This window comes from Lipotes vexillifer, unplaced genomic scaffold (genome assembly GCF_000442215.2).
Source record: "Lipotes vexillifer unplaced genomic scaffold, Lipotes_vexillifer_v1.1 scaffold13, whole genome shotgun sequence".
Classification (NCBI taxonomy): Eukaryota; Metazoa; Chordata; class Mammalia; order Artiodactyla; family Lipotidae; genus Lipotes; species Lipotes vexillifer.
The window spans coordinates 90,923-98,447 of record NW_006790761.1 but is presented as its reverse complement, the minus strand read 5'-3'; positions in this window follow the sequence as shown (position 1 = coordinate 98,447).

Genomic DNA, 7,525 nt, shown 5'->3' with positions numbered 1-7,525 from the left:
GAAAGAGACAAGGGCTATGATATGAGGCAGTCCGTTCTCTGACAGGAGCTCACAAAGGGCTATGGGATCCTGGTGGGACTGAGGGGGCTGGTACCCAGATGTGGTAGGTCCAGACAAAAATTCTGAAGTCTAAGCAGGAATTTGCTAGACTAAGGGAATGTAAGGAGGAAACTGGCCTCTTCCAGGGAGAAGAAGCAATTCCTGCAAAAGCCTATCATAGGGAGAGAGCAAGTTTCATTCTGGGCCTGCAGTGGCTGTTTCTTACATGTGAATGACTGGTGAAGGGCAAGGAGTAGGAGTTGGGGAGGGGAGTACAGGGCATGCGAAGGAACTGAGGCTGGCAAGAGAGGGCCAGGATCAGGCAGGGTCAGAGCCGTGAAAGTGGAGGAGGCTGAACATTATCCTGGAGGCCGTGGGAGCCAGGGAGGCCTTTTAGCTGGAGTGACGTGGTTGCATACGTAATTAGAGAAGGTGTCAGTGATGCTGTGTGGAAGATGGACAGGAGGGAGAGGAACCTGGAGATGAGTTGGGAGACTGGTTCTGTGAATCAGATGTGGGATGATGATGGATGGGCTGCAGTAATAGAAATAGGACTGGAGAAAATTTGTGAGGCTGAAGAGGTGGAATCAACAGAACCTTGGTTCCCATGAACTCCCATGAAGTCTGAATCATTTCATTTTCCAAATCCACCGTATCCTTTAAGCGATTCAAGTATCACATCCACTAACACAGTAATAATAAAGGAACTAATATGGAATTGTAAGGGCTTTATTTGTGCAGCTTTGGAAATGGGTCTTATCTACTCACCACCCATTGTGACATAATAGGAAATCAGAACTCTGGATCATCAGGAACGGAATAACTTCACCCCACTTAGTCAATATAATCATAGCCTAAAGCAGAGAAACCTGATGTTTTAGTTACCTGAGTTGCAGCTGGTCACCAAGATCTGGTCTCTCTTGTCTCTGGCATCACCCTGCACATAGCTATCCACATTACAGTCAGAAAGATCTTTCTAAAATGAAAGTCGGATCTTGCCTTCAAATCCTGTGGGAGTGCCAGGGTTCCTCTCTCCCCTCTCAGCACCCTCTCCCTCAGTGGGCCTCATCCACCTCCAAGAATACCACCTATATGCTATTTATCCTCAAATACATCTCATGGTCAGAATGTTATCCTGATCTTCAGACTCCAAATCCTACATGACAGCCCCAGCTTGGTCTTCCATCAGCCTCCCATCTACCAACCCCTGCCTCTTCTAATGCTTCCCAGCGCTGTAAATGCTTCCACCAGCCATGTGGGAATCATCCCCGGTCACCATCTTCCCTTTCTCTTACCTTCACGATCAAGTCATTCTGATTTACGTGCTTCTTTCCAGCTCTGCTGCCGAGGGCCCCAGCCCTCTAATCTAGACCCCTGTGTTCTCTTGCTGGGATCCCTTCAGGAACCTTCTATCTGGAATCCCTGTTTCTGTGTTGCTTCTCTCTAAGCCACTCTTCATACAGCAGCCAAAGGGAACTTTTAAAACATAAAATGGAATATGTCATCCTCCACCGCTCTGCTTAAAATCAAGTAGCACTTCCCACTTCTCTTAAAATACCATCCCAAGATAACAGGGCGCAGCATAATCTGGCCCCTGCCTACCTGCGTTGGATGTGTAGCTAGTCAAGTTAGCTATGCTGGAACTACATTTCCCAGAATTCCCTTCACTGCATATCCCAGGTGTGCAAGGGGGCACAGAGAGGGTTTGTGGGAGATTTGGAAGGAGGAAGCTGAGCTGCAGTCATACTCTTTTACACTCGAAGTGCAGGATTCCAGGCAGTGACTGGTGCAGCCGCTCATGTGGCACGGGGCAGGGCTAGCCTGCAGTCCCTCCATCTCCTGCCACACCGTCCTTTGGCTTCTTCTTCTTGGGCCCAGGGGGGTGCTCAGCTCCACGATGAAGGGCCCCGCTTCTCCTGCAGGCCACTGGCATAACCCAAGGAGGAGTTTTGGAGGCCCTGAGACCTTCAGGATTCCATCTTCACTTCTTTCCTCTTCGACTCTCTGCCCTGGTGACTTCAGGCCCCAGCATCAGACACAAAGACAACAGGCTCAGATAGACAGTTACACCACCTGTTACAGCTACAGGTCAGCTCCCTGTAATGAATCCCTTGTTCTTACTCCTAGCAGTTCTGTTTCTGGGACTGGACCGTGCCGTGACCAATGCCCTGCCTCTCCAGGATCATCCTGGGCAACGCCCCCTCATGCTCACTGCGGCCAGCCTGCCTGGCCTTCAATTTGTTTTTTGTTTTCTTGAACAACGCCTCCCACTTCTGAGCCTCTATGTGTGCTCTCTTCCTCCTTTGTGTGTATAATGCTCTGCTTCTCACTCTCTGCCTGGCCGACTCCTGTGCTTCCTGCGGATCTCAGGCCTGTTACGTTTTCTCATGGCACTAAGTACTTCTTTGTTTAACAGCCCTTAATGGTTTGTGCGGTTTTTTGTGTGTGCACGTATACATGGTGTGACCATTTGTATTATGTCTGTCTCCCCAGCAGACCATGACCTTCATGTAGGCAGGGCCACATCTGATAGCTTCACCTCCTGTAGCCCGGCCTAGCCCTAGTGGAGTGGGCGCTCCATAGTAGTTCTTTCGTGATGATTTATCTAACAATTGAATGAAACAAAGAATGATCAGACGAAGGGAAGAAAGAAAGAAAGGGAGAAGGAAAAAAAAGGATGAAAGAGAGAGAGAGGGAGGAAGGAAGGAAGGGAGGGAGGGAGGGAGGGAGGGAGGGAAAGAAAGAGAAGGGAATAAAAAGAGGTCTTATTTGTTGTGCAATTTTCAGCTAAGTTACCACTTCCCCAGGAGGCCCCTCTGGGTTCCCTGCTATCACATCCCTTCCCACACTGGATCCTGAGTGTCTCCTGCTTTCTCCTCTCCCCCACCAGACTGTAAAGTCTCTGAGGTGGGGGCTGGGTGGGAGGAGCACAGTGAACCTGTGGCAAAGGTGCTGGATTCATGGGAAGCCTGAGGTTCTCAGCCTGGCGCTCCTTCCAGGTCTTTTACCATAAACTCCCTGCTCACCCCCCAGGCTCAGCTCTTCCTCTCCCCAAAGTCTTCACTGTTACCTGAACAGTCATGCTCCCCTGGCCTCCAAGCCTTTGCATACGCAGTTCCTTGCTTGGGCTGGCCTTCCCTCCTCTATCCAACAACATCCAGATGCTTTTCCCGCCAGCCTTCCAGAGCAGGCTTCACCCGGCCAGCCAGAGGACAGGCTGCCGGGGGCAGTGAAGGCTCACTCAGGCTGAGGGGCTGACTGATTTTTTCCAAGGGTTTTCTTCCTCCCAAATGCTTCCCCAGTGATTGAAAGTTTTGCCTGAAATAACGAAGGTCACTGAACCAAAAATCCCACCAAAACTGAAGGCAGGGCTCAAGTCAATCCTGGATATTGTTTCCTGGGTTCTGGGGATCATAACTCCCTTCACTAACAACACTCTCAGCTCTGCCCCTGCTGGGGTGTCCTACAACACACCCTGCCCTCCACCCCTCCCAGCTCAGTGCCTTTCCCCCTGCACAGGCTCTGGAGTTAACTTGGGATCAGTAGTATGGCTGCCTGTGGTCCAGAGTTCCAGTCCTTATGCTTCATTCATTCATTCCTTTATTCACTCACATGTATTCCTTTTGGGCTGGGCACTAGGCGTACAAGATTAAGAGTCTCTGACTAGGTGAGAGGCATGTAAACAGTCACAGCCTCATATGACAGATGGGATCACAGGGGGCCAAAGAAGAGAGGACATGGGGGACAAGGGAGACTTTTCCAAGGCAGTGAGATCTAAGTGGATACCTGAAGGATTATAGGATTTGGCTAGGCAGAGGGGCAGGTGTTCCAGGCAGAGAGAACAGCAAGTCAGGCCCTCAAGCAGAAGTGAGGGCTGAGAGGCTGACTGGGACGACATCACAAAGGGACTTAGAGGGTCACAATGACAAACTTGAACTTTTCCCAGGGGGCAGTGGAGAGCCACTTATAGGTCTTTGTCTATCCAACTGTGAAATGGAACTAACCACCTTGCATGTGATTCTGCTGAGGAGGGAGGCCTTCTAGTGCCTCCTCTGCTCTTATCTACCTCACTGTGGGGCCTGGGCCTATCCTTCCCTCCCCGTACCCCAACCTGCTCCACGCCCAGGCCTCTTCAACTAGAAAATGAGGCACTGGGACTAAAAGCTCTGCCAGCTCTGAGATGCTCCTATTCTAGGATAATCTCTTTAATTAGTTAACTAATTAATTAAATAAGATTTTTCTGAGCACAGATTTGATGGCAGGCATTTTAGATGGAGATGGGGATCCCCGGTGCTCTCCTGCAGGAGCTCACGGTGTGCTGGGGAGGAAGATACCCAGAGCTGTCCCCATAGCACGAAGCAGAATAAATTCAGAGCTGTGGGAGCCAAGTGGAGTGAGCAATTCATTCTCCCTCAGGGATCTGGGGGCAGCTTCAGAGAGGAGGTGGCAGATGATCTGGGCCTTGAAGGCTGCCCTGGGGTATGAAGATAGGGCCTGCTTTGTTCTGGGAGAATGAGTCACCTGGGGGGCTGAAGGCAGGAAGTGAGGCCTGGAGACAGGTAGCCACCAGGCCCCTGGAGGCCCTGAATGCTGGGCTCAGCATGTGCTCCACCTTCTGCAGGCCGAGGGGAGCCCAGAGGAGCGGGGAAAGCTCATCCGCTGTGTCTAGAGCTGACTTTGCTTCAGTGACTGGAGTCAAGATCGTGTTGTGCAAACGGGAAAGGAAGGGTCATTTTAGAGCCCCAGCTATCGGCCAGGCTGGGAGCCAGGTGCCCGAAATACGGGATATTCCCTGTTTTAACCCTGATGAGAACTCTCTAAGACAGAAATGCTAATTTAGCTTTCACGGGAGGAAACTGAGGCTCAGAGCGGAAGCAGTCTGTGTGAGGTCACACAGTGAGAAGGTGGTGGAGCCAGTGTCCCTGAGCGCCTGACCGCAGAGCTCTGCCCTACCCCGCCCCAGCCACCCCTGACTGCTCGGTACCAGCCCTGGGATCCGACTGTGACTTCTACCAGTGCCAGCGCCTGTGTCCAAGGCTCTGTCCGAGATGTTTCCGGCTGACCTCTGGGGATGGTGGGGTGTGGAAGGGAGTGAGTGTTGGAGGGCATGGGGAGGAAGTGCCCCCCATCTGTCCTGTCACTGCACACCCTCCAAGAATGGGCACCAGGCTCCCCACTGCCCTGGGTGGGAATAAACTCTTGAACTCTCCACAGAGATAACAAGTGCTATCTCCTCCCGGGCCTGAGTGTCGGCAGATGGGGCCTCTCGGGCCAACCTCCGGCTGCTTCCACCCACAGCTGTGAGGAAAAGCTGTCTGAAGATGGTGGGGGGCCCTTCAGGTTCTGCTCTCCCCTGGAGATGCCCCATCACTTGCTTTCTTAGGGTCCATTCAGCACAGCCCCTGGCCCGGAGAGCCGAGAGTGAGTGTGCAAGACCCAAGGGAGCTGTGGGGTCACATCCCAGCTCGGCCACTTCCCTGAAATGGGATTGTGAGCAGACTGCTTCTTTGTGCCACAGCTTCTTGATCTGTAAAATGGGGATGATAACCCCTCCCAGGGGCCAAGTGAACCTGATGCCTGAACACAGCGCGCTCTTTGCAAACAGACAATCACTACAAAGCAGAGACAAAAAGTGAGCCGCACAGCCTGCTCCAAATGCCCAGCTCCACCCTCTCCAGCTGTGTGAAATTTGGGAACGCTGGGAAAGTTTTCTTCAACTCAGTTCCTTGGTTTCCTCTTCCAGAAAATGAGGATTGTGAGTGTGACACTGGTTAACTCAGACGAAGCACCCAGGACCGTGCCTGGCCCAGTGGCAGGTGATATGTAAGTATCAGTTATTTATTTTTGGTGTTTCTCTCTATTTCACCCCCTGAACACTGGTCCTCCTGGGCCCTCCCTGCTCTGGAAAGCGCCAATGTCTCTCTCTCTCCTTTTCTCCCCCCTGGGCAAGCCTCTCTCACACCCACACTGTCTCTCCCACTTCAGGGGGAGGGAGGCTCAGCAATCCCTTTCCAGCACGTGTGGAAGGACTGAGGCAGATGGGGACACAGGCTTTGTGGTGCAGCTTGGAGTGAGTAGCCTACCTCACTCCGTCTCCTACAGTGCCTGCCTAGTGCTGGAGGACAGACCATCCTTCTGACCCTACAGACAAAATGCCACTGGAGTGGGCTTCCCTGGTGGCGCAGTGGTTGAGAGTCCGCCTGCCGATGCAGGGGACACGGGTTCGTGCCCCGGTCCGGGGGGTGGTTTGCTGGGAAGTCAGGAAAAAGATCTGATTTGTAGCACTGGCCGATTTCTGAGGTGTAAATTCTCCCACCACAGATTCGAGCTCTCAGTCATTGAAGGCAGAGTTGGGAAGAGCTGTATGATCAGCTCTGCAGTGTGGACTTTCAGCTCACCACTGAGAGGGATTCTCTATTCTTCAAACTCCCCAAGCTTATTCATGCCTCAAGGCTTTTATATCAGCATTTCTGGCATTTCTCTCCTTTGAAATGTCCTCTCCCAGATCTTCCTACAGTTGGCCTTTGTAATTCAGATTGTCAAATTAACACAAAAAAAAAAAAAAAAAATGCCACTGGAGTGATTCATGGACTCAGGATCCCAGAAAGCCAGGACTGAAAGGGGCCCGAAGGGGTAGCCCACCTGTTCCACATCCCTGCCCCTTGCCCCAGATCTCCTAATAGAAGGCACCAGACCTCCAATATAATCTCAGGGTAGCAAGCCTGATCCAGTGTCCCCTGCTGCTGGGAGTAATGCCCAAGGAACACTAGGTCTGGGTCTCTCAGGACTGGGGGTGAGCCTGTGTCCCTTCGCAGTCACAGCTGGGCAGACCGGCTCTGAGCCTTTGCTATTTGAGGGCTGTTTTGATAACCTCTTACCATTCCTCCCCTCTTGCAATGCCCCACCTGATCACCCCACACCCTGGGCCTCCTCTTATCTCCGCACTCTAAGCTCCCCATCCATTACTGTGCACGAGTTTTATCTGAGTCTCCATGGAATGAGATTGATTTCTATGAATAATTGGAATAGCTGGCTGGTGACCCAGTGTTGCTGCCACCAGGGTGATTGGGGCTTCAAAGCTCACATCTAGCTCTTCCCCTCTCTCCATTCCCATGGCTGTTATCTGGTCCAGGCCACCCTGACCTTTGGCTTGGATCACAGTTACAGCTTTCCGACTACTCTCCCTGCCTGGTTTACTGCTCCTTCCCTCCCACCCCCTTCTTCCACTCCCACCCATCTCCTCTAGAGCAGCCAGATCCATCTGGTAAAGCTCACACCCTTCCCTAGGCTTGCCAATTAGGGCCTTTCTGATCCAATCCCAATTTAACTTTTTGGCCTTATGATCAAGATTGACCCTCGTGTTCCCTAGGCATAATCAAAGAAGGTCTTCTCCCAAGTTGCTCCCTCTGGGGGTGTTCATTCATTCATTCATCAATCACTGTTGAACACCTACCTTTTCCAGGACTTCCACAGGCACTAAGAATGC